The sequence below is a fragment of the Notamacropus eugenii genome, chromosome 1 (genome assembly GCF_028372415.1).
Source record: "Notamacropus eugenii isolate mMacEug1 chromosome 1, mMacEug1.pri_v2, whole genome shotgun sequence".
Lineage (NCBI taxonomy): Eukaryota > Metazoa > Chordata > Mammalia > Diprotodontia > Macropodidae > Notamacropus > Notamacropus eugenii.
Window position 1 is genome coordinate 637,106,098 of NC_092872.1, and position 18,007 is coordinate 637,124,104.

General features: G+C 36.5%; 1 long non-coding RNA gene across 1 annotated transcript in view; it reads left to right on the plus strand.

Annotated features, from left to right (window-relative positions):
• Positions 1-11,486, plus strand: part of LOC140520922 (uncharacterized) — a 62,830-nt gene extending 51,344 nt beyond the window's left edge. The window contains exon 3 of the long non-coding RNA XR_011972709.1: positions 10,484-11,486. This is a non-coding gene — a long non-coding RNA (uncharacterized lncRNA). The remainder of the gene's footprint in view (positions 1-10,483) is intronic.
• The last annotated feature ends 6,521 nt before the right edge of the window (positions 11,487-18,007 follow it).

Here is an 18,007-nt window from a genome sequence, read left to right on the forward strand (position 1 = left end):
ATGATAGGTTCTAAACCAAACCTATTGAATCAAAGGGTAAATCAGCATGGTGCACTGGGGAAAGCCTTAGATCTAAAGAGAGGGAGGTGAAGCACAGGTTCAAATAACAGCTTTGCTATTTACTAGCTACATATGGTGTTATCGTTCAGTGAAGTTCTTCAGTCATGTCTAACTTTTCAAAACCCCATTTGGGGTTTTCTTCGCAAAGATATTGGAGTAATTAGCTATTTCCTTCTGCAACTCATTTTACAGATGAGGACCTGAAGCAAATAGGGTTAAGTGACTTGCCCAGGGTCACACAACTAGTAGTTAATTGTATGAGACTAGATTTGAACTCATGAAGATGAGTCTTCCTGAAACCAGTGCTAGCCCTCTATCCACTGCATCACCTAGCTGTGTGAACATGAGCAAGTGACTTAATTTCTCTGAGGGTCTATATCCTTATTTGTGAAATGGAGGTGATAATATTTCCACTCTCTGCCTCACAGAGTTATTGGGAGAAAAGGACACTGCAGATATAAATGAAAGTTCCATATCATTAATGGTAATCAGCCATATGTTAAGAATGGTTTGTATAATGACCTTTCAATTTCCATATACCAATGGTTCTCTAATCCCTAAACAGAATTTGATTTATATACTCTGTATTGATATGGACTAAACTGTAAGTGCCTTATCAAAACATTTTGTGGCTTCCACCCCAACCACTTGTGTGTGTGTTCATCCTTCCTTGTCGAAGAAGACCATGCCATCAGAGAAATAATGACATGACTTGCACTTGACTTTGCTTTAAGTGAGGCAGGGCTATGCAGGTCACCAGCCTCACTTTTCCTCCAGAGCCATCTGAATCCAGTGACCAGATATCCATCAGGATGACTGGAGATGACGCAGGATGAAGTAATTGGGGTTAAGTGACTTGCCCAAGGTCACTCAGCTAGTGAGTGTCAAGTGTCTGAGGTGAGATTTGAACTCAGGTCCTCCTGACTCCTGCTCTATCCACTGCACTACCTTTTTTTCAATTATACATTTCTTTGTTGACATGCTTATGCAGTGCCTCTTCTGCAACCCTTGTGATCCATCCTGCTCCATACTCACCATGCCCTTTGGGTGATCCTACAGGTGGTGGTGACCTCCCCCAGTAATAAGAATACTTATTTTGTATATATCCTGCATGAACCCCTCCTTGAACTAGTTATATTCACCTAGTTAAAAGCAGCTCCTTGTGGTCAGGGACTGTGTCTCACTCTGGTATTTGTACTCATAGCCCCTAGCCCACAGTACTTTGAAAATAACAGAGATGATAAATGCTTGTTTACTGATTGATTGATGAGGTTTCTTTGTATTTGAGAAGTCTTTGACTTCTTTAATGCCTAACTTTTGAAACACATTTTCTCATTTTTTTCTCTGCCTTCCCTATGCCTTTCTTTGCATTGAAATCAGGAAGTATAAGAGCGAATGTGGATTTAATTTGAAGGGTTTTAGTGAGTAAGTTCCATGTAGAATTTATCTCTTTCATCCTCTGTAACTGATATTGGTGAATAAGCTGAAATACTCTGTAAACATCGAGTTAAGATCATCCGAGTGCTTGGCAAATAGTATTTCATTTGTTCTTCACAACAAATGAAGGTGCTATTTGAGCACCTTTGAGGAAGGTGCTATTATTATCCCCATTTGAAAGATGAGGCAACTGAAGCTGAGAAAAATTAAGTGACTTGCCTAGGGTCACAGAGATAATCAACGTCTGAGACAGATTTGAACTCATGTCTTCCTGAATCTAGATCCACTGCTTTATTGAGTTAAACACTTGGACACACCCATAGTGGAAATGATGGAAAGCTGTTCTCTATTTTTAAAAATGCCACCAGTATAACAATGTCCAAGACCATGGATGTGAAACACAGCCCTCTGTTGGGAGACAGATTGCTCTGTAACCATCATGTGCTTCTGAAGTCGATTTTGTGAACCCAAGTCTTTGACTTCCCATGTATTCCTATTCATTTTGACTCAACCGAATTTGGGACCAATATACAATTTGAGATTTTTCTGGATCCTGACTCTTGCAGTATAGCTTTCTTTTATCTTCAAGTTTGACAAGGATGTTTTATCTGTACCTTTCTCCAAGTCATTGAAAAAAATAGTCTTGGGCCAAGCATAGATCCCGTGGGTAATCCATTAGAAAATTGCATACTCTTTTTAACTAAGACATAATAAATGATGATAATGACAGCTAATATTCAGGGTGTGCTCACCCTGTGGCAAGGCATAGTGCTTAATACTTTACAAGTATTATCTCATTTGATTCTCACAACAACCCTGGGAGGTAGATGCTATTCCCATTTCACAGATGAGGAAACTGAGTCAGATATTGGTTAAATGACTTGCTCAGGGTCACACAGCTATTAAGTGTCTAAGGCTAAATTTGAACACAGATCTTCCTCACTCCAACCCTAATGCTCTTATCCACTGTGCTAATATATTGTGTGATATGACACAACATGATCTGACCTTGCCTGACACGTCACAACATAACGGAACGGAACATAGCATAGTGAGACACGGTCCCTGATCACAAGTGGAGGAACACAACCAATTCAAGAAGTGATTCACCAAGAATATATACAAACTAAATATCCTGATTATTTTGGAGGGAGGTGGTTGCACTAGCAACTGCAAGATCACCCAACATGCATAGTGAATGTGAAGAGGATAGAACCTAGGTATTAAAATGACACATTTACAAAGGAGATAGTTCATAAAATGTCATCAAAGAATGTTTTTTTGGCATGGCATGACTGCAAGCCATGATGTGATGCTACAGATAATATGTGGTATGATATGATATATGTAAGATCATGTGATCTGATATGATATTATATGATATGAGGTAGTAAGAAATGATAATTCATTTAAAGAAAAATAACAGGACCATGATAGCTTAAAATATCGCATTATACTCTCCAGGTCATTTCCAACACAGTATATTCAGATATTTTCCTTGGGCTTTACCTATAAACTTTGCCTATGCCAAACCTTCAGCTCAGTTGAAGCCTTTTAAAAAAGATCATTATTCTCATACACCTCCCCCCCCTACAGCATTTCTCCAGCTCTTACATAGCAAAAAAGAACAAACTGTGAAAATCTACACTAGCTATTCCTAAATTTAAGACTAAATATTGTTCAAGGTCATATAGGACTTTAAAGTTCCCAGCACACTTCCCTGACAACCAGTCTAGGAGATGGGTATTAGCCCATGAAGTTACAGGAAGCAGCATGTGTCTCAGTTCTCAATCATCTTGTTGCAAGTGAATACCACACCCCCTCCCACATCTAGAAGGCAAGTTTTATTATCCATTTTAATTTCAAATGAATGACATCTTCAGATGCTGGGGAGAACTGACACTGGTTGCTTTGCTTATTTCCCAAATTGGAATAGTCAAAGCAATCTCAAAATCCATTTCAACAATTCATCCTGTCCTCTCCCTTGAATCTATTCCAGTTTTCTCTTGTGTAGGTAAATGAAACAGTTTGTCTACCTCTGAAGAAATATTCCATACATAACAATCATGATAACCTAGGTAATGACAATAGGTCTGTTGTGAAATATCTCATATTCTGGGGGGAATTTGTGAGCATGCATCATTTCATGGTTTAATATTCTATATTTTCTTGTCACACACTTCCCCAAGAATAACTAGAAAGGATAGCCACATAAGTGAGTGACTGCTGGCACAGACTATACCAGTGTTGCTGACTGGGTTCAATGTCTATGTTCTTAGGAGGTGTCAATAAAGCCAATTCTTGTCAGTTGCAGCTTGATCTTCTACCACATTACTATATATTTTTAGATGTACAAGATCATCATTGCTGACAAATCTTCCAAGGGCAATGACCTTTAAATTCATTAAGTTCCTCTGCCCCTCTTACCCTCAAATAATTATGATCTATAATAAATATGGAGTATACCAAAAGCCTTTGTGCAGTTTTAAGGAACACCCTATAGTAAAAGAAAAACCATGTCCTTTAAAGATAAATGCTGGAAATCCTTTAAAAAGAAAGAAGGCCATGGGGCAGGCATTCACAACAGAGTTCAGATTTTCATATCTATCAGGGCTTCATAAATCAGGGTTCAGATAAGTAGAGGAAAGCCCCTGAGGACTGGATGCTCACCCTGTGGTATATTTTAGGATCATATAGAAGAGTATAGCACAGAATGGGTAAGTATAGGTAGACTGTTATTTGTTCTGGCATTGATGACATCACAGATAACTCCATACTATTCATTTGCAATCAATTGTCATTTTTAGGATTATATTTTGGGGTACCAGTACTTTAATGTTTCAAAAGGTATTAAGTAACCACAAACAAGTTTTTGGGGGGACTTTTTTTTCTTTTTTTATCTTTCTGAGTTGTTTGATTCTCTGGAAATTTAGTCAATTCTTGTAATACCTATTTCCCAAGGTTGTCTCAAGGATGAAAAGAAGTAGTACCTGTCAAGTCATCAAGTATTTGTTGAATGCTTACCACATGACTGTACTGTGCTAAGTACTGGGGACACAAATACAAACAGAAAGAAAAATAGTCCCTGTCCTTAACGAGCTTCCATTCCAATGAAGGAAGATAATACATAAAAGGAAGTTGAAAAGTGGGAAAGGTAGGGGAAGAGATTAAGGTGGGGTATTGTAGAGAAAGTCAAGGAAAGTCATTCAATAACTACAAAGTTTTATCATTGCTATCATTGCATTATCATAATCATTATTCTTATTGTTTTTATTATTAGTATTTCACTCATGTAGATGTTTCTTCAACTGATACAATTTTAAGACCTCCACACTTTGGAAGAGAGTCATCCTGAGTTTGTGTGACCAAAAACAAAATAAATAAATAAAGATTCCAGGGTTTCTGCCTTGTTTCAATGAGTCATTTGAATGGGATCTTGATTGGGATTTCAGCAGGACTCTTTCTTTTTTTTAAATAGATAAAGTACAGCATCATCAAAATATCTGACATCTTTAATATATGCAATCAAACAAATATTTCTTAGGAACCCTCGTAGTGACTAGGACAGAGTTAGGTCCTGAGAAACATCCACAGGGAGGAATAAATACTAGGATACCCCAGTGTGGCAGAGGCTAGAGACTGGTTTATACTAAGTGATTTATAAATGTTTGTTGGACTGATCTCCCATCTCCGCACCTTTACTCTGATCATCCTTCTTGCCTGGAATGCACTGCCTCCTAACTAACTTCAGAGGTTCCCTCTCTTCCTTTAAGAGGCAGCTCAGTCACCATTTTCTACACAAATTGTTTCCTGACCCCCCACCTGCTAATTCCCTTACCTTCCAAACTATTTCACTTCTTTGTATTTTTATTACAAAGTACTTCCCTACTTTGTATGTATTCGTACATATTCCCTTTATATTTATGCTGTATGCATTTTCATATGTATTTTGATGTTTTCCCCATTAGAATGTAAGTTCAATTCAAGGGAGTCCTTTATTATTCATACACATATTTGTATGGCACCTAGAACAGTACCTGGCACATAAAAGTCACTTAGAAATAACTCATAGAGCCAGTGAATTTCCTTGACACTCAATGTCTTGACTTTGAAAGTCTCATTAGAAAAACCTTAGTACTATATTCATGGTAGACTCAAAGACCTCCTTCCTTGAGTTGAAACTTAGTGTCTTTTCCAAGGATCAGAAAATCTCAGTTGGGTTTAGTTTACACATAGAAACCAGGTTGAGGACAAATGCCATTACATTTTACAATAAGCATCTTTTTTATAAAAATTGCAGCAGCAAGGGTATAGTGGATATAATGCCTTGGGCTTAGAGTCAGAAAGACCTGACTTGAAGATGAGCCTGTTCGCACTTATTAACTGTCACTTTGAACAAATCATTTAACCTTTTTATACCCAGTCAAGTACCCTGGATTTAGTTATAAATCATAGACAGTTTGTGATCTGCCTTTAGTAGATGGAGTTCCTGTACTAGAAGTTCCCACACCACAGAAATCAGAGATTCTTAGTATATTTGCTAAATTTATCTAAATTCCTTCAAAACAACCAGTTTGATTAACTTTCATTATTGCTTTGATAGAAATTATTGATGGAATTAAACTGTTGATGTTATCTTATGTCACATTATATTTTGGAGTTTGATTGAATTTAATCATTTCCATTGTGTGGTGTGTGTGTGTGTGTGTGTGTGTGTATACCTGTATGAAAGAGAGGGACAGAGACACAGAGACAGAGACAGAGAGAGACAGAGAGAGGGGGATGAAGGGAAAAAGTGAGAAAGGTAAAGAGAAAGTGAGAGGGAGAGAGAGAGCAAGAGAGAATTTGTATTAAAGAGCTTACATTATTTATGGTTATGAAAATATTTTCCCCTTTGACATCTGTCTTCCCAGGATGTGTCACTGACAACATCCTCACCTTCTTTCATGAAAACTAATTGCCTGCGATTTATAAAAGAAGGAAACTCAAACACAGCTGAGAGCCCTTGTAATTAAAGATGGCAAGCTTAACCCTCCTGTGGTCACTGGCTTCATTTGGCTTTGTAAGTCTAACACCGTTAAATTGACTGATGAAATTATATTAATTCACCTAATATTTATTAACCTTAAGCTGTGCTAACAATAGGAATATAAACAAAAAGAAACAATCCTTACTCTCAAGGAACTTTCAGTCTACTAACTCAATGAAGCTTGGGCTTCAGTGAGTAAATACAAGTATATGCAAGGTAACACGAATTAATTTCAAAAGGGAGAATATTCTAAAAATTGGAGAGATTACAAAAAGATCTCATGCAGAAAGTGATATGAGTTGTGCTTTGAAAGAAGCTAGGAAGTAAAGAAGGAAGGAGTCACAGATCTGGGGGGACTCTTTGTTCAAAACACAAAGGAGAAAATGTCTCACTTGGAGGAGGCATTAGTTAGACAATGGCACTGGAGTTAATAGTATATGAAGTATATTAATACTAAATGTGTAGTGTATGTATTCCTGGTCTGGTCTTATAGTTCAATTACATCAATCGATATGTAATTTCATTGATTCAGGAGTTCCTTCAGTAATAAAAGATCACAATGCACCTATACCTAGCAATTCTGAGTAACTCATGGCCATGTTGCCCCAAAGGTTCTCATCAAGGGATCCATCCAATGTGCTAGAAACTTTCCTCTCCTCCTACGTCCCCCTCACAAAAAAAGAAGATAAGAATAGAATGCCTTGACCATTCACCCATCATCACTCTTGCCATATGACCAACCTCCCTTTTTGCGATACAATTCTTTTATGACACCCTTGACTCCTATACATCTCAGGAGTTTCTTGTAAATCATGTTACAACCTGCTCACTCCTACTATGCACATTCCCTTTGATCTCTGTGCAATGCTCATCTTTAGCTCTTTGGAGATAGTGGTGCTTTAGATAACAAATGCTGGGTTCAATTCATTCTCTGTATTGTCTGTCATATCCACATATGTTGTTGAATAAGCTCTACTGGGTGTCTGTTGAGATGCATATTGAAATATGGACAATCTGAATTCTTTGTGTACTTTATCTTTCCTGTGCAGGTAGACTAGCTGTACTTCTTTGAATAATTATAGAACTGTTCCAGGAAATTCTGCAATTGTTAAGGGCTGGACTCAAAACAAAACAATTTAATCTATAAACAGAAGTATCTTAAAAGACCTCACTATCAGTCAATCAACAAACATTTATTCAAGCCCTTAATATGTGCCAGGTTAAACATCCCACAGAAAATTCCTCCTTAACCTACACTCTTTACTGAATCTCCTCTATCGTAGTGGCAAATACTTTTTGTTTAGCATAATTGAATATTTTTGCCCCACCTAGTTTTTGTTATCTGTGGATTATTGAACAATGTTATTTCTGCTATTATATTTTCCAAAGGATCTTAAATGACTTGTTATTTATGAATGGGAGAGATTGTGTAAAAGAATCTATCAATGCTGTGTTTTAGCAAGTTGAATACTTTGCATAATAAACAATAAACAAAATAATATCTTATGTTCTCTACATAGTTCAGTCAATTTTCAGCTCTGACCCATTATTTAACATCACTGCTTGTACTTTACTAATATCCTAAGGAGGATGCCCTCAATTTTTATACAAAAGATCCTCATAAAGATTTTGTATGAATGGGAATGAAGGCATGAGAAATACACTGCCAGCAAGATGGTGTAGTAGATGAAATCCTGCCCTAGGAATTAGACAGATTCATCCTGAGATCAGTTCTGGGTCCAGATACTTATATGTATGTTACCCTGGACAAGTCACTGTTTGCCTCAATTTCTCCATCTGTAAAATGAACTGGAGAGGAAAATGGCAAACCCCTCAAGTATCTCTGCCAAGAAAACCCCAAATGGGATGACAAAGCACTGGACACAACTGAGTAACAAAAAGCATCATAGTTAGGAGTTGTTAATAGTCTCTTTGGCATTTTTGTTGAACAACAATAAGGTTTGAGTTTTTTGTTCACCTTTTGTATCTTTCCCTCTTTTTAATAACTTGTAAATCAGACCCCATAGTTGTACCATTTCCAACATAAATCTCAACTGTATGTATTTGATCTAATATTGCAGCTTTTTCCATCTTTGCTCTCTTTAGAGCTACTAGTTCTTTCCTTGTAAAGAACTTCAGAGCCTGTGACATTGGGATTGAAATATAGGATTTCCACTATCTTTGAGGGAGATAACTTGTAATAGTTTTCACATCTTTGCACTTTTCTTCTGTGCTTTCATTTCCATTTTTGAATATCCTTGAGATGACTTTGTTTAGTTGGATATCTTGCCAGACATTTTAGACTGTTTATGTTCTCCAGTGTTTATTTTATGAGAAGATACTGTTCATAAGCATCCATCATACTTCTTTGTTAGATTTTACAGATAACTTTATATCCTAACTCAATCTTGCCTTTGGCACTGATCTCTCCCAATTTGACAAGTTGAATAATGATAAAAGCACTCTCTGGACTCTTTTGATCTCTTTTTTTTAATCAGCTAACTGACACTGGTTTAACTTCTGGGTGAAATTATTGTCTGTGTCAATGTTATTTCTGTTGTCCATTTCCCTATTTAATTTTCAATGGCATAAAGATAAGAAATAAACCTAAGATTTCATTGGTATAGAAAACTTTTAGATGAGAAAACTATCTAACAATGCAATTGGGTGCCTTCTCTGCAGCTTATAGCCTTAGAGAGTTACCTAAAACAATGGGAGATCAAATGACTTATCCAGAGTCACACAGTCAATACGTATCAGAGATCAAAAGTTAAATGAGATCCTCCTAACTTTAACGCTCTTCATCCACTCTACCAAAACTATCTCTATTAAACTTCAGTAACCTGTTTAAATAATTCAGCTTTATAGTTACTTAATTGCTAGTCATGTCTTTTTTTCTCATCGTTCTTTCTTATTGTTTATTACAAATTTTGATTGAATACTCTGACTGTGCACAGACAGCAAATTTAGAACTAACTCCTCCTTCCATGATGAACCTTTTCCAGTCTGTTAACAAATAGTCAATTTCCTTCTTTGTGATATTATTTGGTGTTAGTTATATTGAGCACCTACCAATTCTTTTTTGGAACAGAAGATCTCCTAATATAGAAGCATGAGATTCTGTATAAGCAATAAGACTTTGGACTCTCTCGTTTCTTTCTCCTGACATATACTTTCTGACATATTTCTCTCTGTCCTCACTTTTTCCCCCCACTTTTGGATTGAAGTCACCAAGTTTCAGAATGTATGCTAATTTGGTTTGGAAGAGCTTTTCTTCATAGATTTTCTCTACCTATTCATCCTCTGCAACTAGTGTGGTATGTAAACTGTAATTATTTTCATGGTGTTCTTTTTGTAAATACTTATCATTAGCACAAAAATGCATGATGATGAAATGATAATTCTTGTGGCTTTTGGGGTATATGGTAAGATATTCTCTGTCATTTCCTTCCTTTGCTTCTCTAAGAAGTCTATGAGCCATCCCTTCATTTAGCTGCAATGCTTTGTTTTTAATTCTGATTTTATATGTAGCCTGAATGTAAAGCTCAACATGATTCAGCAGCTCTATTAATATGTCTTCCCCTGGGTCATTGGACAAATCTATGATATTTAGGGTACCAGAAGCTAAATTAAAGTTGTTTGATGATCTTAAAGCTCTATGACTCTACGCTTTCTCCTTCCCTTTCCCAATTCTCTGCCATTATCATTGCAGAACTAGAATGACACTGCCTGGGACCACGGAACATTTTTTTAAAATAATATTATTTTGTCTGTAGCAAAACAATTAGTACAATGATAAATGATTTCTATAAGATGACATAGAAAATTTAAGAATAAAAACTCATATTTATATGAGCCTTTCATGTTTGAAAAGTATTTTATAAACATTATTTAATCCAAACTTGACAATACTCTTAAGAGTTAGGCAATATAATTACTATTATCCTCATTTTACAGATGAAAGAAATGAGACTGAGAACCTATGACATGATCACAATCTCACTTTTAGAGAATGTCAGAAGCTGAATTAGAATTCAAGACTTCCTGAGAACAGAAGTAAGGAAAGAAAAACAGACTAACAGGACAGCTTTGAAAATGCATGTCAAATTTATTCTGCACTTAAAAGAAAATGAAATCCATACGTGACAGATGTGTCATTCCATATGCAAGTTCTTTTTTTATGTTCTATGTAGTGTGTGAAAATGTTCATCTTATTTGATGTTTAAATTCAGGATAATTTTTTTAAAGAACCTGGTCTCCCAGATTCCAGGACTGACTAGTGCTCTTTTCACTGTGCTCTGAAACATCTGTAGCATTTCTCATTTTTCATTTCATTTTCTCACATTTTCACAACATCCCACCAGTAATAGATAGGTTAGGTCATTTGGGGACTCTTGAGGCAATTAAAACTCAACCTAAATACCCCATATGGTGACAGAAGTCCAGGTGTGGTTACCAAGGAGGCTGCCCCTCAATAATAAACAGGAAGAACAAATGAAGCAGTAATAGGACAAAACAAGTACGGCCAAGGACACCTGGTACATTCTAACCTGAAGGTCGAAATGAGCAGGAACAAAATTAGCAACCCCAAGACTATAATATGTATGTAGCCCATGTGTTTCTCTACCTCTGGTCTACTACTGAGAGAAATGGATTCCACCCAAGGAGCTAGGAAAAATAAAATGAGAAATTGGTGGGTGACTGAGAAGGCTACTTGAGGAGAATATATTAACATAGAAAAAAAATTTCAAAAACTATTGCCTCTACCAGGAAGTGAAAATTTATAAAATAGAGACATAACAGAAGAAATTGTTTATTTGTTTGTTTGCCTTTATAAAACCCATTTGGGAGAAACATCCGCATATATACATCAGTTATCTGGCTTATCCCAGTTACACTGATGCTGGAGATGTCCTTTGTTAGAAATTAATGTGTGTAATAAAGTTTTACATTTTTCATATGTTTTGAAGTATATGAGCTATAATTCTTTTGACTGCATAATTACTTTTTGTATACAAGAAAAATGAGGTGCTTAGTCCTAAGTAAATAACCTCAAAACAAACCAAGAATAATAGTTACATTCTTTTCATCTCCTAGGTCTTATGCAATAAATTGTTTTTTAGAAACTTTGTTTTTAAGTTACATTACTATGACTTCTTAAAAACCCACAACTCTCATTGAATCACTTGCAAGATCATACAGAAATGAGTCTACCTGCTGTCAGCTGGATATTTGCTTTTGAATCTAGGTGGCAGCCCATAGCCAGAAGGTGTTTTATTCTTGGTGAATACTAATTTCCAAAGTGCTTTCTCTTAATTCAATATTAGCCTTTTTTGTTCAAAATAAAACCTTCAGAAGTGAGTCAGAGGAGATTCAAAGCACTTTTGCAGCCCTTTACATTAACCAACATTCTCAGTAAACTCAAATTTCTGATGGAGAAGCTTATCAGGAAGAATCAATGTTATGGTGATCACATTCCCTTTTGGACAAAATACATCTTCTTGGAACCTGGAGTACTCTGCTACTTTCAAACTGCTGGGCCACTTTTTAAGGCAGAGAGAAAATTAGGTCCTTCACTCTCACCTTAAAGGACCAGTTTAAGGTCTTTAAAAAATATTTATGTGTAGGTTGTAAAACACTCAAATTAGAAGGGTAGGGGGAGAGCTGGTAGCTCAATTGCTAGTGGACTACTAAAACACACTTTAACCCTTGATGGTAACTGTACCCATTATAATTACAAACCTGTCTCTATTTTCCATAATGCTTATCATGACACTGGATGTTTTTTGAGCTTTTGATTTGTTTCAGAAGTTGTATATTTCATTTCAGAAATCTAAATGGGCCTCAACCCACACCTACCTCTTCCCTCCAACCCAAGATTTTGAGCACATGTAGTTCTTCTCTCTCTGTTAGGATTCTGTTGAATTTTACATTCTTTATCTTTCCTCCTCCTCCCACCCTCAACAGTGGTGGGCACACTTTGAGCTAAGGTCAATATCTGTAAGTTCCTGGGTCCAATGAAGCTGTCACATTATTTCTCCCTACAGTTCTAAGTGGAGAATGAAATTGAGAACAGTGAGGGAAAAACCACCCATGAGAACAGAGACAGGAGATATCATTTTGAATTTTCAGATTGTAAGCACTAAAAGTAAATTGTTAAATTAAATTAAACAAATTGTTTCAGTCTCTCTCCAAAACAGACCTACAAAATACATCTATGATTAGGACAGTGTCAGCCTTGGCTTTGAGAGTATCATTGGCTGATAAAGAGCATGAAAGCCCATTAGCAGGAACTTTAGTTAGAAAAGATGAATCATAATAAGATATTGCAGTCATCTGAGTGGGGAGATAATCTGGATCAAATACTCACACTTAGGGAAGATGATCTTGAAAATAATAAATACATTTTATTAGACAATCACAGAGTTGGAAAAGACATTGGAGAACAATTCCTTTATTTTATAGATAAGAAAACAAAACCCAAAGAAGGAATTGTTATTGTTTTTTAGCCATTTCAGTCATGTCTGACTCTTCATGACCCCATTTGAGGTTGACCTAGAAAAGATACTGGAGTGGTTTTCCCTTTCCTTCTGCAATTCATTTTGCAGATGAGGAAACTAAGTCAAGTAGTGTTACGTGGCTTGTCCAGGGTCACACAGCTGGTAAGTATCTGAGGCTGGATTTGAATTAAGTTCTTCCTCACTCCAAGCCCAGAGCTCTATGTACTGTGGCACTTACCTGCCCCACCAAAGAGGGAGAGTGAATTGCAAAATGTCACACAGGTAGTAACCCAGGTAGCTGAGATTTGAATCCAGGTTCATTGACTCCAAATTTAAAACTACCCACTACATAGAGGGGAAGAAGCTGGTGGCAGGAATTCTGGTTCTTGATAGCCATTGCTAATATAATATAATTCTTTAAGTTTTGCAAAAGGCTTTGATCTTTATGTGTCTCAATACTCCCTATATATCTACTAACATTAATGTGTGTATATATACATACATATTTACCAATAGACAGATATAGGTATATATAGATAAAAAGGTAGATAGAAAAGAAAAAAAAAGGAAAGAAGGGGCAATGTATGTATGCAATGCTAGTGATGCCTCACAGTCCTGTGAGTTGTATAATGCAAATATTTGTGTCCCATTTTTTTTTCCAAATGAGGGAATTGAGGCACAGAAAGGATAAGTCACTTAACCCATCCACAACCAAACAGCTAGTAAGTAAATGGGCAATTCAGGAAGTAAGTCCAGGTCCTGTGACTCTAGGTCCAGTGTTCTTCCCACCACACTCATCAATCAATAAACATTATGTGCTTCCTATGTGCCAGTCACTGTGTTACACTGAGATTTCAAGAAGATGGAAGAAGCAAAACAAAAATGAGAAAGGGCAGAAACAGGACATATTAAGCAATTATGCAACTATTAATTAAAAATTTTAGGGAGCAAGAAAAAAGAGAAAGAAATGGAAGAGGATCCTGCTTTTGGAAGCAAGGTAATGTGCTCTATAAATATAGGGAAGATGAATTGTTCCTGTAGGACAGCAGCAAGAGTAATGGATGGCAGAATCAGAGAGGCAGATTTAAAAAGGAAGGAATGGTTTCCTAACAATAGATTAATCCCAAAATGAAATGGGCTACCTTGGAACATACTGGAACCTCAGTGGTTGGTTAAAATCCACTGGTATGACTATAACTGGATGCTAGGACTTGAGGGGGGATTGAGGAAAACCCTTATAGTTTAAAATATTTTCCTTTTTAAAAAACTATATCATATTAAACAATATTACAAAATAACTTAAAATATTTCTATTTTACCAGAAATAAGGCTTAATAGTCTATTCTTTTATTTATAAGTCAGTTTTTATATTTATTTTACATTTCAAAATCAAAATCTTCATGTGTCATGAACTAAACGTCCTTTAAACCATTCTGTTGCCTTCCTAGTTTGAATATGGGAAATATTACAAAGACTTGTGAAGCTTCAAAAGAAAACTTAAGATTCAGAAAATACAAAAGAGCTTTGTACTGTTACTTGGGCGGCTCTGTGACTTCAGTTCTGATACTGCTTTTACCAGTGCAGAAGGCAACCATGCCATCACATCCTATGACGTTCTCATTTGTAAGAGATTTACATTGATTACAAATTGAATGAAATCACAACATTAAAGAAAAGAAACTTGAGAAAATTGTACAATTTTTCAATGGGAAAAAATTGGACAAATAACATATGCCCCTAAATAGCATGAGAATTATAGGCTGGAATATTAAACTTAAAAATTCACAACAAATTAGAGAGGAGGAGAAAAGAAAGGAAAGCAAGCAAGTGAATGAAAGGGAAAGAGAAAAAGGAGAGAAAAATAAAACACAGTTCATAAAATCATTACTAGGCTATAATATAAATAGTCATGACATATTTGACTCAGTCTGTATCTCACCAAATGGTTGGTGAGGCAAGGGGAAAAATCATAATTTGGATGTGTTCAAATATTGCTTATACTTTTACATCAAAATGGGAAAGTTGTTTTAATGCTACACATCTTGCCTTCTTATCTTTAGATCTACTCACGATCTCTTTGTTTGAGTGCATTAATTGGTGGGTAAATTCCAAAGCCCATAGGAATTAAACCACCTAGTAATTCACAAGGAAGTGCCAACATGATAAGTCATAGTGTAAGCAACCTCTAAAGGGCTGGTTTCAGAACCAAAGCCAGGGTTAACCCACCAGTCATTAAATAAGGTAAGAATGATGATTCCAGATCACCAAAGGTGCCCAAAGGTCTAGTATACAAAATATCCACCGACTGAGGGCTTTAGATCTTACCATGGTCTTTATATACATCTCTCTACACAGGATCAAGTAGACATCCTCACTATCTCAATTAGGGGTCAATCAAGATACTAAATGCAGTCAGGCTCTTTCATTTAAACAACCTTTTTGGAACTGATTTCATACAATCAGGTTTTAAGAGCAGAACTCAAAAGATCAACAAGTTCTTCAATTCTTGCCTAGTGTGCCTATTAAACATTCCAATTCTTCCTAATCTTATAAATCATTCCCCATCTTTGCCATTCATCTTTGCCCTGGCTTTTATATTTCTTGGTTCTTTATATGGGCTGCAGGCTCTTGGGGTCTTTAGCAAGTGTTATGATTATGTTCTGGCTTCCTCTTCCAGAATGAGATCTGCTATATCTGCCCTTCAGGTTACTATAGGGACCCTGAGGGTTTAGGGAAGGGTCTCCTCTATAATGCTATTGGTTAGAGTCCCCACTAGCCATAGCCCCCCCCCCCCACTATTTGGTGCCAGAGACAGACTAGTTCCCCAGTTTCATTCACATCAACTCACTTTTTCAAAGGGATATTTTTTTCAAAGGTATAACAAGAGAAAAAAAAATTTCCACCAACCTCACAGAGGTATCCTTACCCCTATACCATATATCTCTCAGAACCATCTCAGTCTCTGAAGAGAATTGTCTTAAATTTAGTTCAGTTCCTACATAATATTGGTCCCACCAAGTCCACATCCAGATGAAACATAACAACAGAATAAGTCCTCATCTCAGCTATCCCAGACTGTGACCCAAAGTTATCTCCTACCTATGTGGTCAATAGACTGGAGCCAATTAAAGAATGTCCACAGCTATTACAAGATGGTTTTATTCCATAATCCCTATGCTTCCTGAAGCAGTCTCTTTGTCCTCTCTATTTGGGGAGGCACCATCAGAAGTATTCTTTGTGTGTCTCAAAACCATTACTCCCAAATGAGCTCCTACACTTAGAGAGAGTGCTCTGGTCTACTTTCCCTCAAGTAAGATCTGCTATATCAAGATGCTCAAGATGCTAGGGGCATCTGAGAGTTTGAGGGTTTCTCTTCTTGAATGTTATCATTCCACTACACTTGTCTTTCATCCTTTTCAGTTCCTGGCACAGTCCTGGGCACATAGGAGAGGCAAAATGGAGTGGATATTGTGTGTGAAACCCTCCTGTCTTTGTGTATTCACACATTTATCTCCATAATCTGATGACAGAAAATGGCAGCAGAACCAAATTCCATAAATATAGTTGAAGACCTCCTATAGGATTCAGATCCTAGACTTGGAGCTAGAAAGGTTCTAAAAGGCCACTGAGTTCAAGTGTCTCATTTTACAGATAGGAAAACTGAATGACTAAAAATTAAATTAACTTATCCTGTGTATCAGAGCTAATAAGTATTTCAGGTAGGACTTAACCCAGGATTTTGTGACTCCAACTCCTGCGTCCTATTCAGGACACCACTCTGCATCTGGCTAGCTTTTATTTAGTCTAACCCTTACTGAGCATAAATCTGCAACTCCTGAGACCTGGAGATACACTCCTTTAAAAGAATCCCATTGTGTTTTGGTTTTGACTTTCCTCCCTTTCAATTCTTCTCTCTCCTCCATTCCAGGTTAGTCTTAGGCTATCTCTTTATTCCACATAAAAATTAAGACCCTACTTTTTCAAGACAAGAAAAAGTTTCTCAGTTTGGATTTTTTCGGCTGTGAGGCAGATGACAGTGTTTGAAATCATAACTTGTCTGCTTGTCAATGAGTGATTGGAGATACTGCTCTGGAGCGCCGTGATGGTGTCTTGTAGATCTGATATTTATTTATACAATTTATTGAATGCAGCAGATTTTAAAATAGACCTTATAAATATTTTAAAAATATTGTTTCCAAGTATCTTTAGCTTCTTTACAGCAGATAAAGCTATTTATTTTAAGATCATCTTTTTTATTTAAAGGTAAAGAAGTTCTCCTGGCAGAGAAATATGTGGCATGAGATATGATTAACACTGTGGGTGGGGATGAGGAGCAAAAGGAGTAGACTTTCAATCCATAAAAACCCTTTCCCACGGATTTGATTTTTATATACTGTAGATTAGGTTCCTATATCCTCCTTCCATGCATGCCATTTGAGGAAACAAACCCTAATTTGAAGGCAGGTGGCACAATAGAACGAGCACGAGAATTTGGAATTCACAAAGACCTGAATTCAAATCTGACCACAGACTAGCTATATGAGTCATTTAAGCTCTTTCTCCCTCAGTTTCCTCATCTATATAATCAGGATAATAATATCTCCCACTTCCAATGTTGTTGTGAAGAACTATATGAAGTGCTTTGCAAACCTTAAACTACTATAGAATTGCTAGAGGATGATGATGGTGGTGATGATGATGGTGATGGTGATGATGGTGATGATGATTACTGTCAAGGCTTCTCTGGAACCCTGAGCCTCAGCATTCCAAAGCTTCTAGGATGACAATGTCATATGCTGGCCAAGGTCAACTTTAGGTAAAATACAAAATACATCAAAAGATATACAGTTCAAACTTTCTGCCATGTGAAGTCTAATGATGAGTATGATGTTCATGTACTGTCTCAGTTACAATTTTATCAAAATGACCCATATAGAAGTCACAATGTAGAACACTACTATATTCCTCCAGATGGGCATAG